Source organism: Macrotis lagotis, chromosome 2 (genome assembly GCF_037893015.1).
Source record: "Macrotis lagotis isolate mMagLag1 chromosome 2, bilby.v1.9.chrom.fasta, whole genome shotgun sequence".
In the NCBI taxonomy this organism is placed as follows: domain Eukaryota; kingdom Metazoa; phylum Chordata; class Mammalia; order Peramelemorphia; family Peramelidae; genus Macrotis; species Macrotis lagotis.
The window spans coordinates 22,324,267-22,339,199 of NC_133659.1; positions in this window are offsets into that span (position 1 = coordinate 22,324,267).

Below are 14,933 nucleotides of genomic sequence, written 5' to 3' on the forward strand. Positions count from 1 at the left end.
AAACAAAACAGATGGTTTTTATTTTATCCTAGAACATAGGTTCTTAACCTGGGGTCTGTGAACTTATTTTTAAAAATATTTTGATAACTGTATTTCAATAGAACTTGTGCCTTTTGTAGTTGTATTTTTTATTTTATACTATTTAAAAAACCTGGATTTTGAGGAAGGGAGCCATAGGGGAATGACATGGTCAGACTAAAAATGGAGTTTGGCAACTGTGTGAAGGATGGATTAGTGAGGGGAGGAGATTATAAAATTTGCTTTACCTGCCTCTAACAGTTGTCATGAGCAGTATATCTCAGCCCCACCACTAAGAATTTTTATAATGCTAGCTAGCCATGTCTACCTCCCACCTCCACACCTCTATGTAGGCAGTGCTCCCTACCTGGAGTTTATTGCCTTCTCTACTTTGCTGGGGTTTTTTTGCTTTTTTTTTTAGGTTACTTTGCTGTTTTGTTTTGAACTTTGTATCCCTAGCATTATACCCTGCACAAGATAGGTGTTTAATATGTAAATATTTGTTAAATGGAAATGAATGGAGCTCCCAGTGAAAGCATTTCAGGTGCTTGAAGACAGTTTTCCTGTAGTCTCAAAGCCATTGACCCTTTGGGATCTCAAAGACCTACCTCATTGCCCAGATCTGCATCTTTTGCATCTTCGTGGGGGGGGGGGTGAAATTTAGAGGTCATTGACTCAAACTCCTCATGTCACAGGGGAGTAAACTGAGGCCCAGAGAGGGTTGGTGATTTGTTCAGGGTTAGACAACTGGAAAAATTCTGAGGCAGACCTCAAACTCAAGGCCATTGAAATCCAGGGTCTCAAGACATCCTTCCCACCACCATGATGCAGCTTGGGTACATGATCTGGCAAGGTCCACCTCCCTCCACTATTCTCTAACTTCTTCAAGTCCACCAGTCTTTTCTCCTGACCAGCCCCTGGATACCTTGTGGACCAGTTGTACTTCTTACATGATTTTCCCAGCTTCCAGCAGTCCTCTGGGCGCCTAGAAGACATTCAAGACATATCTGATGTTTGAGAGTTAGACTTATAGGTGGAAAGACTTGAGTTCCAATCCCATCACTGAATTATGTGAAACTGAGTGGTGATGAGCAAGTTACAGAATGTCCCTAAAACCATTCTTTCTTCTGTAAAAAGAAGGTTTGATGATCCCAGTAGCTTCCCTCTCTTGACTATATAAAGTCCCCTAATGGAGGTCAGGTCACCCTCTCACAGAGGGGATCAAATCTCTTTTTTTTTTTTGGTGAAGGGAAGTTTGAATATCAACCAGCTTCCATCACCAGAAGTCTTCCTCCCTCCCTCATTAGCATAAATTAGAATCAGTCTCCAGGTCCAGGTCTATCTCAATTCCCCTCAAGACTTGTCCTATTAAAGTTAAATAAAAAGCACCATTAAAAACCTACTGGATTGGGGCAGCTAGGTGGCATAGTGGATAGAGCACCATCCCTGGAGTCAGGAGGACCTGAGTTCAAATCTGACCTCAGACACTTAATAACTACCTAGTTATGTGACTTTGGGTAAGTCACTTAAGCTCATTGCATTAAATAACAATAAAAATAAAAATAAAAAACCCACTGGATTTCAATGGTTTGAGTTCTCAAGGATCTAATTCCACACAGAGTCCAGAAGACTGTTCCTCTAGCCATCATCTTCCCTGGTTTGCCACAATCTAGCTATATGACCTTGGGAAAATCATTTCCATCTCTAGGCTTCTGCTCTTTTATCTGCAGTTGAGAGACTTAGACCCAATGGTCTCTGAATTCTCTTCCAACCCCAACATTATACATTTTATCACTGTGGTTTTTTTTTAAGTTCTCTGATCTGAAGACTCCAACTAAGCCAACAACCTGTCCAAGATTCTGGTTCTCTAGCAGGTAATTGTTTTCCATTTTTCTGGTTCCAGTAATTTCCTGGTTTAACAGTGCTATGATTCATGGGACCAGTCTCCAGCAGCCTGGCAAATGGAAAATCTGGCCAGGCCTGGGGCCATGAGCAAAGTGGAAAGTTCTGATTGACTTGAACTACTCTTGGAAGGTTCCCCAGGCCATGAATGGCTTTGTGAGGGAGGGTTACAGGAGAAAGTCAGTAAGAAGGTGTCAAACCACTTTCTGTGACTATTTCTGCAGTGGCATAAAAGAAAAAATCCTTTAGGGTAGGAGTATTTGGGGAACTGGATGGGCAAAGCAGCTCATTCCAATAACTAAGGAAGACCTTGGATGGTGGGCCTGAGCTGTTCCAACTGCCACGTGTTTGCAGTTGTGTAGCAAAAGGTTCTGGGCTCTGGGATGAGAGTCAGCTATGGAAAGGGTCCAGGAACTTCTTGGGCGCCCATTGCTGGTGAATCTGGTCAGCCTCCTCCTGGCCTTCTTTGAGAGGAGTGATGATGAGATCATAGATTTAAAACTGGAAGGAACCTAAGAAACCACTGAATTCAAACTCTTCATTTAATAGATAAGGAAATGGGAGGCAGAGGTTGAGAATAGCTGAGAGGAGATTTGAATATAGATCTCAAATACAAAGATACAGATAAATGGACAACCAGAGAAAAGAAGATGGCACAGAACTAAGCAGTCAAAGGAAATACATTCTATTGAAGTGTCTGAGGTTAGGAGATCCTGCAAAGCAATTGGATAGATTAGAAGAAGAGAAGAAAAATACAAATGAAACCACAAGTAGAAGCTAGAGAACTAGTTCACTGAGAAGGTATGAGAGGTAGAAGAGAAGGGGCCCTGGCTTGATCCTCTCCACTGATCATGCTTGGGCTTTTTGGTCTGGGGCTCCACTTTCCTAACTTCCTTATCTGTCCTTTCATGAACTGTATTCTTGTCCTTTAAATGTAGTCCTTGTGGTTCAGGTCTTTGTTATTAGTTATCTGACCTCACTGATGTTTAATTATTTGTATAAACAGCATCCTACGATCATCTAAGTTGTCTGTGTCATCAAGCTGATTACCCCTTCTTTGGTCATCCTTCGTATCATTTGAGACCCCAGAATGACAAAATTAGATTGGAAAGAGTCCTTTGAACACCAAATGTCAACAATTGGAAGGATTTTAAAATGTAGACCGACAGAGCTGGGAGGGCCCTTAGAACAGGAGATGTCAGAGCTAGAAAGGATCTAACCTCTTCATTTGGGGACCAAAGATCATGAATTCAACCAGCTGATCTAGAACTCTGTCCTTCTAGTTATATCTGTGCAATCATATTTCCATATTAATCATGTAGTGAAAGAAAAAATGGACCAAAAGTAAATAAACTACCAAAAAAATAAGGAAATTAAGGGTTGTTTCCATCTGTCTTCAGACTCCATAGTTCTTTCTCTGGATGTGGACAACATTTTCCCATCATGAGTCTTTTGGACTTGTCTTGGATCTTTGTATTACTGAGAAGAACTAAGTCTATCACAGTTAATCATCACCCAACGTGGCTATTACTGTATTCAATGTTCTTTTGATTCTACTCCATCAGTGCATGTAAGTCAACCCTCTTTCTGGTGAAGTACATGTTTATGTAACACACTGCCCTACAAGCACTGCCAGAATTTAGGGGGAAGAATAAGCTAATATTGAGAGTACAGTGGTAGTGAAATACATGTGTAGCCAAAGGGCAAACTCATAACTCCTTGTTCCTGGTAGGTCTTTCTTGAGTTCATGACTATACTTCTTTCACGAGGCACATCCTTCTCTGAAGTCATTACCATCCTCAGGGGACTTTTCTCACTTCCCTCTTTAATTAATGCTTCTAGAACTGGAAAGACCCTTGGAAATCATCAAATTCAACTGCCTCAGTTTCTCCTTAGATGTTGTGAAGAACCTAATCACACAAGTAGTAAGTGGATGTGTCATAATTCAAACTCAAATATCTTGACTCCAAGCACTTTCCATTGGTCCACTTCCCAATGTATAGATTTTGAAAATTATATCTTTTTTTCCCCCATTGAACCATTTTGTAGAGGCCTGGGTCAGAAGTTGCTTATAGAAAGTTAATAAGTTCCCTCATTCATTCAACACACATTTATAAACTTACTAAATAGCACTCTGTTTATCCTTGGGAAAATAGACCAATCCAAAAGAGGAGTTTTAGATTCTATTGAAGATGATACAATGTGGACACCAATGAGCAAATGCAAAATACATTTGTAGTAGAAGTTCATTTTTTGTGGTTTAGGGCTTGTTTCATATTTAAAATAAATACAAAGTAAGTTGGAAAGTGAGGGGAGACACTAACAATTAGGGAACCAGAAAGGTCTACTGCATTTGTGGTGAACCTTGAAGAGAATTAAGGATTCCAAGAGAGAGGTGAAGAGGGAGGAATTGCCAACAGTAAGAGAAGTAACTGTGCAAAGACATGGTAGTGGGAGCTGAAATGCGATGAAATATAGCAGTCCTTTTGTCTGCTTCTTATTCCAATTTTCTCATCGTCCAGGAACCAAACATATAAACATATTCTCTCATGTATCCATGGTTGGCTATGGACCACCTGTCCTGCAGTCCATTTGAAATTCTGATGCTTAATATGTAAGCCATGGTTGCAGACTGAATTGTAATCACCATCATCTTTTGTAGTTGCTATTTCAGAGAGAACAAGAAGCCATAGAAAGAACCTTGATGGGATGAAGGACTGAAGAGCTCTGCGCACTAACTTGGGAGCCCTTTTCCTGAACTTCTGTGTTTTCAGCAGGCCATTTATAGCTAGGACACTCTAATGATTTTCCAACATGATATGATGCAACATTTCCTTTTCCAACGCAAGCTTACTGAGCCCAGGCCAATTTTTTTAGAAACACGTGTAGGTTGATTTCCTGCAAGTGTGCTGTAGTGAAGGAGAAGTCAGTCTCCATTCAACCTGAGTATATAAGTGAAATGAGCTTTGTGATTCCTATTTTAAGAATGAAAAATCGCTCCTGGCTTCCTTCCTTATTTTCCCCCAGATCTTAACAGCATATTAATAATCCTGGAGCTTCAGTTCACTGGCTAAGGCATCTGCTGCACTTGGTGATGAATGCAAGAGTTTAAAAATGGAGGGACATCCCAATGCCCCAAGAAAATCAAAGAGAGTCAGAGAGACCCCATTGATGCCAAAATATTTATAGTAGCACTTTTTCTAGTAGCAAAGAATTAGAAAAAAATGTCAATACCCATTGACTTGGGAATGGCTAAATAAATTGTGGCACCTTAATGTAAGGGGATATTATTCTGCTATGAGAAATGATGATGATGATGAAATGCAGACATATGGGGAGCTCTTTAGGAAGTGATGCAAAGTGAAGTCAGCCCATCAGGAAGAACACACACACAGTGATATTAATAAAAAAAAATGGAAAGACATCACAATCAAAAACAGAAATTGAACACTGCTTAATTATAATGATTATGCTAGGTCCTAAAGAAAAGATATAGGGGCAGCTAGGTGACACAGTGGATAGAGTACCAGCCTTGGAGTCAGGAGGACCTGAGTCCAAATCCAGTCCCAGACACTTAATCATTACCTAGCTGTGTGGCCTTGGGCAAGTCACTTACCCCCCACTGCCTTGCAAAAAAAAGCAAAATAAATAGATAAATGAATGAATGAATGAATGAATGAATAAATAAATAAAGATAAAAAATGAAAAGATATAAGCATGTATAGACCACCCTTCCTTCTTTTCAGGGTAGGGGGACATAATGTTGGCCATGAGTATTTTAATTTTGTTGACTTTTCTTGTTTTCTTGTTTTTTATCCTTTTTCATTCTTGGCCATAAGGGATAGGTGTCTGGGTAGAGAAGGAAAGCTATGTATTGGGGAAAGTCCATATTGTCAAAACAAATGATATCAATCTATATATTTTTTTATTTATTTAAGGCAATGGGGTTAAGTGGCTTGCCCAAGGTCACACAGCTAGGTAATGATTAAGTGTCTGAGGCTGGATTTGAACTCAGGTCCTCCTGACTCCAGGGCCGATACTCTATCCATTGCACCAGCTAGCTGCCCCTGTGATCTGTATTTTTAAAGTAGGAACATGAGCTATCCTTTATTTTTTGTTTGTTTGTTTTTTCAGATTTTTTCAAGGCAAATGGGGTTAAGTGGCTTGCCCAAGGCCACACAGCTAGGTAATTATTAAGTGTCTGAGCCGGGATTTGAACCCAGGTACTCCTGACTCCACAAGAGCTATCCTTTAAGTCAACCTTCCCTTCCCCCATTTTTTCTACCATATAGAAACATATGTATATATGCACATGGGTAATATAGAGCCTATATTATGCTGCATGTTTATATAGACATACAAATATATCCATATATATTATATAGTTATATGGTTGCATATACACAAGCAAGAGGTGGCTGTAAAATGCATGTCATCTATATGTTGATGTGTATTTATAAACTTATATATACATATATGTATATCTCAAAGTATGTATATAACCAAGTTGCAGGTGACAGAAAGCTACCAGGAAGGAATGGCTATCATGTTGAATGCAGAAATGAATGGATGAAAAAGGATTTATTGAGGGCTGACTGTATGTCATTGTTTTAAACTCTGAGTCTACAAATATAAAAAAAGACAAGAGTCATTATCTTTAAGGACTTTACATCCCAATGAGGGGAACATACCTATAGGGCAATGGCATCCAGTGAGGAATATTTTGGCTTAAAGCTACAACTCTAGTAACTGAAGCCATATGGTAGTGGTTAGACATGTCCTTTATAGAAATTGCAAAAGTGTTATGATGATGGTTCCAGAACTGGAAAGGAGAGGGTGAGATTGACCTCCACACTGCTGTTACATGATGTCTAGTGAGATGATGGCAGAGCGTGGGATGACAGAATTGGCATCTAAGAAGGTCTCCAAAAGCTAAAATAGAACAGTGAATATAATGACAAAATTTGTCAAGTCATAGATTTGGATTTAAAAACTCAACATCATAAGGACAGAATGGGGAAGAGTAACTAGATGACAATTCTGAAATGCAAGTAGTCTGCAGCTTGACTGTGGGCTGGCATTTATAAAGAGTTTTAAGGTTTGATTTTTTTCCTTGTTTCACTTCTAGAGGGTTCTAGAATGTTGGTTGAAGATTCTTGGACTCTAGACTCATACTATCCAATCACTTTTCTTGCACATCTAAACTTAAGTTTTGAAAGTAATCTCCTGTCAATGTTTCCATTTCTTGGGTGCCCACTTCTTCCTCAACCCTCAACTTTGGTTGCCAGCTTTAGACTTACTAGCTGTATGACTCTAGATGAGTCATTTAACCTTCTTGGGATTCAGTGGTCATCTGTAAAAGGAAAGAGGGTGTTAGATTAGATTCCCCTGATGGATCCTTTCAGTTATGCCTCAACGATCCTGTGACCTTAAAATCAACACCACCTGAACTACCATCATCACCTCCTCCCATATTCTCCCCCCCCAACCAAACTCTTTCCTTTTCTTGACTTCCATATATCTGTTTGCAGTATCAGCATCACCCTCTCAGTAATTTAGTTTGAAGCCTATGAACCTGCTCCGCCTTCTCTTCTTCCCCATTCCCCCACCCCCATTCATTCACAGGTTCCATTAATTCTCCATCAATCAATCTCTCATCTCGCTGTACTGTTCCACAGTCAAGTCACTCAATACCTTTTCTCAGGCCCTTGTTATTCTGCATTACCATTCAAACATCCTAGCTCACTGGTCCTTTAACTCCACTCTTTCCTACCTTATATACACACATATATATGTATATACATAGATAGATAGATAGATAGATAGATAGATAGATAGACATAGATATAGACATAGATATAGATAGATGTATAGATATATATGGAGATAGATATTGATATAGGTATAGATCTATATATGTAGAGGGATTACATAGATATATATATATATATATATATATAGAGAGAGAGAGAGAGAGAGAGAGAGAGATAACATATAGAGAGAGATAATAAAAATAACTAATAGTGACAACAACAATGATTTGTTATTCAGTTTTTTCAGTCTTGTTCTACTCTTTGTGACCCCATTTGGAATTCCTTCTCCAGTTTATTTTGCAGATATGAAAACTGAGACAAATTGGGTCTGGTGACTTGTCCAGGGTCACATAGTAAGAATCTAAGACCAAATTTTATCTCTGGAGGATGAGTTTTCTTGTCTGCAGACTCAGACTCAGACCCCAACTCTATAAACTCTAGTAGCTCCCTATTGCCTACAACATCAAATACTAAATGCTTGGTCTGCCATTCAGATCCCCTCAAGTACAGATGAGGAAACTGAGGCCCAGGAAAGTGAATGTATGATGTACAGGAAGGCCACCAGCTCTGGAGTCAATGAATCAGGATACAAATGCTGCCTGCAATTTGTCCAAGGTCATGCAGGTAGCAATTGGCAGAGAAAGTGGCAAGATTTGAACCCATTTCCTGGGAATGAACAGATTAAGGAATCTTTCCTGGAGGAGGCATCCATCCATCCATCCATCCATCCATCCATCCATCCATCCATCCACACACACATACATACATACATATATTATTTCTTTAAGAAATAATAATGAAAAAATAATGAAATATTCCCACTGGGTGGGTACAGAGTTATCTTCATGACACACCTGGTCTCTCCTAGATTGCTTTTCTGTGTCTTGAGTAATTATAAAAAGGGATTTTTTACACAGAGGTTGTAGTTCTAAGATCTGAATCCTTAAATGAAGTTTCCAAGAGTTCCCAATTTCCACTTTCTGCTCTGTTCTGGAACTCTGCTGTCAGTGAGATTTCTGAGAGTTTAACAAGGGGAGAATTTGATCCTAAGACTCCTTGTTAAGATAAAGAGCCCAAGGTCTTAGTAAGTATATCCATCTGTGATGCAGACTGGAGCAGAAAGGATCTGACACTCCCTACTCTAGAATGCCCAGATCTCAGGGAAAACCTGGCCTGGATACCGCAAGGAAGGCCTACTCTGTGGGTTCTATCAATGAGCATGCAGGGAGAGGGGCAGTGTGGTACAGGGGAGGGAGAGAACACTTACCCAAGATCCTGAGCATCTGACTTCCAAACCTACCTCTGAGACTCACTACCTCAGTGACTTGGGACAAATCACCAAAGTTTCCTTAATACTATTATCCAGGGAGCTGACTTTGCTTGCCTCTAAGGTCCATTACATCCCATCGCAAACCTGCTCAGATCATGGGCTGTTTAGGGCCCTTTTCCAGAAATTGCCTTCTATTATTTTCATTTTTTTTTGTATTCATTTTTCAGTACATATACTGAAAGAGATTGAGTTCCTGGAGAGGAGTTATTTCATCCCCAGTCTTTGTATTTTAAAGTATTTTAAGAAATGAAATGAATGAAATACAATAATCAATCCCAAATAATAGCCTCCATTTCTCTAGTTCCCTTCCTTCCAAGCACTTAAGTTGGGTCCTATAATTCTTTATCTAAAGCGTATCTCATTTAAATTTCTCAACACTGGGAGATGAGCAGGACCAGGCTAACTGCCCCCCCCCCCCCCATTTTACAGATGAAGAACGAGAGAGAGAATTTGGTGATTTATAGTACATTTCAAGTAAGGCTCAGTGGGACTGATCATCAAGATCTCTTCAGTTCTAACATCCTGGGCTTCTAAGGGTCAAAGTTGGGTGCATGTAGAGGGGCTCAGGGACTAGATATCTTGAGTTTAAGCTTTAGCTTTGTGTGGCCTCGGGCAAGTCACTTAAATGATAACTGGTTATTTTTATAGGGCGTTTAGGTATGTGGAGATTATCTTCTTTGATGATCATACTCTTTTTGTTTGGTTTTATTTTATTTTTTTGTTTGATGTCACAAATGTAAGGAACTCCCAAGTGGAGAAATTCCCTCCCTTAAAGCAGCTTAGGACCTTTTCCACAATTTAGCTAGTTGCCTGAGGCATTGGAGGTGAAGAGACTTGCCCACCCAGATCTCCCCAATTCCTTGTGCTATTCTAAGCCTTTACTCACAATGTGCTTGCAATAACTCTGTGAAAATTGGTGCTATTATTTTAAATAGATCTTTATGGGTATCTTCTGTTTTTATATCAGCTGGACACCCCCCCCCCCCCAAATCTGGGTCTGAGAGGAAACCTCTGTGAGACTGAATTAGTTTGTATTCCTCTTAGAATTAATGATTTGGATTCTTTCAAATTATTGTTAATTGTTCTCTTGAGAATTTAAAAAATATTCTTTGGCTTCTTCATGGGAAATAGCTTTTGACCTTATTGATCAAATCCTTACCAGAAATATTTGATACAGAGATGTTTTCCCAGTCAGTTGCTTCTTTATTTATCCTAGATGCATTAATTTCGTTGTTGTTACAAAAACTTCTCAACTTCACTTAAAATTTTTGAGGGAATCACCTTTAGTCTTTATTTCATTAAGGATTTATCTCATGATATTAAATATCTTATTACTTGCCTTCTCAATGGTGGGGTAGGTGCTAAAGGAAGGAAGAGAATTTAGAAATCAAAAATTTTTTTAAGTTTTTTAAAAAAAGAATTCATTGAAAAATGATCTGATTTTCTTCTAATTTTTTGATGGCAGCATTTAACATTCAGTATTGACATTGGGCAGATGGTACAGGGTAGAGACACCCCTCCTAGAGTTAGAGGATCTGAATTCAAATTTGACCTTGGACTCTTCTTAGTTCTGTGACACTAGGCAAGTCACTCTGCCCTGTTTGCTTCAGTTTCCTCCTCTGTAAAATAAACTGAAGAAGGAAATGGCAAATGACTCCAGTATCTTTGCCAAGAAAAGTCCAAATATGGTCACAGAGAATTGGATATGACTGAAATAATAAAAAAGATATATTGAGGTTGCTGAGGATTATGGTATAAAATTTTAGACTAAGCCTAATTTCTACTAGATCCTCTTTGTTACTCCTCCCTACTTTTCAGGGACCTATGTTCCCCACTACAACTTTAGTTCTTTGAAGGTAGAGGATATCTTACTTGTATCTGTAGTCTTAATGCTTACTTAGCACACAGTGAGGATTTAGCAATTCAGTCATTACCATAACTGATTATTGCTGATTCTTTCTTGTCCAATTTTTTTTTAATTGAGATTATAATCTATTTTTTTGTAGGGAATGGGGTTAAATGACTTGCTCAAGGTTACACAACTAGGTAATTATTAAGTGTCTGAGGCTGGAATTTGAACTCAGGTGCTGACTCTAGAGCCAGTGCTCTATCCACTACACCACCTAGCTACCCTGATAATCTATTTTTTAAACCAGTAATAAGTGGTTTTGATGACTTCTTTATAAATTGAGAAAAGTGTTAATCTATCTTCATTATATCCTTTGCATTATTTCCCTTAATAATCTAGATATTTTGTTTTTCCAAATGAATTCTGCTACAGTTTAGTCCCACTTTGTAAAGTATTCCTTTGGTAATTTAATTGGCTAGCATTCAATATACCAAATATATTTGACATGTTGTCATGTTTATTATATCAGCATGACCCAACCCTGAACATTGAAATTTCCTCCAGCTATTTACCTTCTTCTTAATTTTTGAAAGGAGCATTTTGTAATTGAATCTCCATGAGTATAGAATGTACTTTGATAGATTGACTCCCAAATATTTGGTGTATTTTGTTGCTATTTTGAAGGGGACTTCCCTTTTTATTTGTTTCCTGGATTTTGTTATTATTATAGAGAAATATTGTCCATATTTATGGGGTTATTGTAGGCTGTAACTCTGCTGAAGTTATTATCTCAATTAGTTTGCTGATTTTCTATGTAAATGCTATACTATCAGCATATAGAGATAGTTTTATCTTTGCTTTGCCTATCTCTAAATCCTTTCATTTCTTTCTCTAGTCAATTGGTACTATTGTTAGCCTGAGTTTATAGACTGAATAAAGAGGCTCAGAGGGTTGTGACCTTGATTAGTATCACATAATTAGTTAAGTGTTTGAGGTAGGATTTGAACATATCTCTTGGCTTCAAATCCAGTGCTCTCCACACTAAACTATATTGCTTATCTAGCTTCTCTGACTTTTGGTTTCTGTATTTTGCAATAAGCTTTATGTGATGTTAGTACTCCAGCTATCATTATTCCTTTTTTATTGGTAGCAGCATGATCACAGATACAGCTTAGTTGTGTGACCTTAAGGAAGTCACTTTTCCATATATTGCAGAGAAAGATCTGATATTCATTGGAGAGGGATTTTCTTCATATGGAAGCTCCCTATATTAATGAATTCATGAGTCTCATCTCTAGCCTCATTTTAAAGATAAGGAAACTGAGGCTCAGAGAGGTCAGGGACTTACCTAGGATGAGTAGTACAAGTCAGAGGTGGTTTGTGGATAATACGATAGTATACTTGGAGAATATTAGAAAATCAATGAAAAAACTATTAGAAACAACTACTTAGGAAAGTAGCAGTATGTAAAATAAACCCATATAACTCATTAGCATTTCTATTTCTTACCAGCTAAGTTCAGCAGCGAAAGATAGAAAGAGAAATGTCATTTAAACATCAGTGTCAACAATATAAAATATTTGGGAGTCTACCTATCTAGACAAACCCAGAAACTACATGAACACAATTCACACAAATAAAAGTCAAATCAAAACAACTGGAAAACTACCAATTACTTATGAACAGGCCAACCAAATATAATAAAAATGACAATTCTAACTAAATTTAATTACTTTTTTTAGTGCCTTACCAATCAAACTACCAAAAAAAACTTTGTAGAGCTAAAAAAAGTAGCAACAAAATTCATCTGAAAGATCAAAGGTCAAGTCAATGCAATTAATTTAAAAAAAATGCAAAGATAGGTGGTTTAGCCCTACCAGATCTAAATCTATATCATAAAGCAGCAATCATCAAAACTATAAAGCAGCAATCATCAAAACTATTTGATACTAACTAAGAAATAGAGTGGTGGGTCAGTGGAATAGATTAGCTGCAAAATAAATTGTAACAAATGACTATAGTAATCTACTGTTTGATAAATCCAGACTCCAGCTTCTGGGATGAGAATTCATTATTTGACAAAAAACTGGAAAAATTATAACACAGTCTGGCAGAAACTAGGCATATACCAGCATCTCATACACTATACCAAAATAAGGTCAAAATAGATACATGATTTAATCATAAAGCATGATACCATAAGACAATTAAGAGAAAAAGGAATAGTTTATCTGTCAGCTCTATGGAGAGAGAAATAATTTATCATGAAGAGATAGAGAATGGTATAAACTGTAAAATGGATAATTTTTTATTTCAATAACTTTAAAAAGTTTTTGTCCAAATGAAACCAAGAGTAGAAGGAAGATAGAAAGTTAAGAAAGAACTTTCATAGACAGTGTTTCTGATAAAGACCTTGTTTCTAAAACATATAGAGAACTGACTCAAATTTATAAAGAGACAAGTCATACCCCAATTGATAAATAATCAAAGGATATAAACAGGCAGTTTTCAGATGAAAAAGAAACCAATGCTATCTAGTTATATGAAAAAATACTGTAAATCACTATTGATTAGAGAAAAGCAAATGAAAACAACTCTTAGGTACCCTCTCACACTATCAGATTAGCTAATATGACAGAAAAGGAAAGTAATAAATGTTGGAGATGTGGAAAAACCAGGACACTAATGCATTGTTGATGGAGTTGTGAACTGATGCAATCATTCTGGAGAGCAATTTGCAAAGGACTATAAAACAGTGCATATATACCCTTTCATCCAATATACTACTACTAGGATTATATCCCAAAGACATCATAATAAAGGGAAAAGGACCCACTTGTACTGAGATATTTTTTGGCAATCGTTTTTGTGGTGGAAAGAATTGGAAATTGAGAGAATGTCTTTTATTTGGGAACAAGTGAACAAATGTGGTATATGAATGTGATGAAATGCTATTATTTTTAAGAAATCATGAGTAGGGGCGGCTAGGTGGCGTAGTGGATAAAAGCACCGGCCTTGGAGTCAGGAGTACCTGGGTTCAAATGCAGCCTCAGACACTTAATAATTACTTAGCCGTGTGGCCTTGGGCAAGCCACTTAACCCCATTTGCCTTGCAAAAAAAAAAGAAATCGTGAGTAGATCGATTTCAGAAAAACTTAAAAAGACTTACATGAACTGGTGCTTTGAATAAAGTGAGGAGAACCAGTAGAACATTGTCCATAGTAACAGCAATGCTGTGTGATGATCAACTATGATAGACTTTGTTCTTTTCAACAATATAATGATCAAGGACAATTCCATAAGACTTGTGATGGCAAATGCCATCCACATCCAGAGAAAGAACCATAGTCTGAACGCAGAGCAAAACTTACTATTTTTACTTTTTTAAGTTTATTATATTTTTTTTCTTTCTCATGATTTTTTTCTGTTTTGTTTTGATTCTTTTTCTCAACATGGCTAATGTGGAAATATATTTAACATAGTTGTATACGTATAACCTATAATAGGTTACTCACTAACAAGGTCAGAGAGGGAAGAAGGGAAAAAAGGGGAGAGAAGGAAGGAAAGGAAGAGAAAAATGTGTAGCTCAAAATCTTACACAAAAATAAATGTTGAAAACTGTCTTTACCTATAAGTGGAAAAAAAATACCCCAAAAAGGTCAGATATGGGATTGTAGTTCAAATTCTTTCTGACTACAAAGCCAATATTATTTCTAGGTGACTCCTCTGTAATTCCTTGGAGCTTCCATCTTTGCGTCTGTAGAATAAAAATGACAATACATAATCTGGCAGCCTCATCTTGCTGTTGGAAGTACCACATGAGATAATGTCCTTGCAAGGGTGTCCTAAATGTGTCAAAGTAGTTTACAAATGGTGGCAGAATTCTTTGGATCTCTTCCCCTCTCTCTACCTCCCTTGCTGTCTCTGATTTCTTCCCCTGGCTGGTGGCTGGTTGGCTGGTCCACTCACTCAACAATGCCATACCTCAAATCAGTTTATTACGTTAAAGGTATTACCCTTC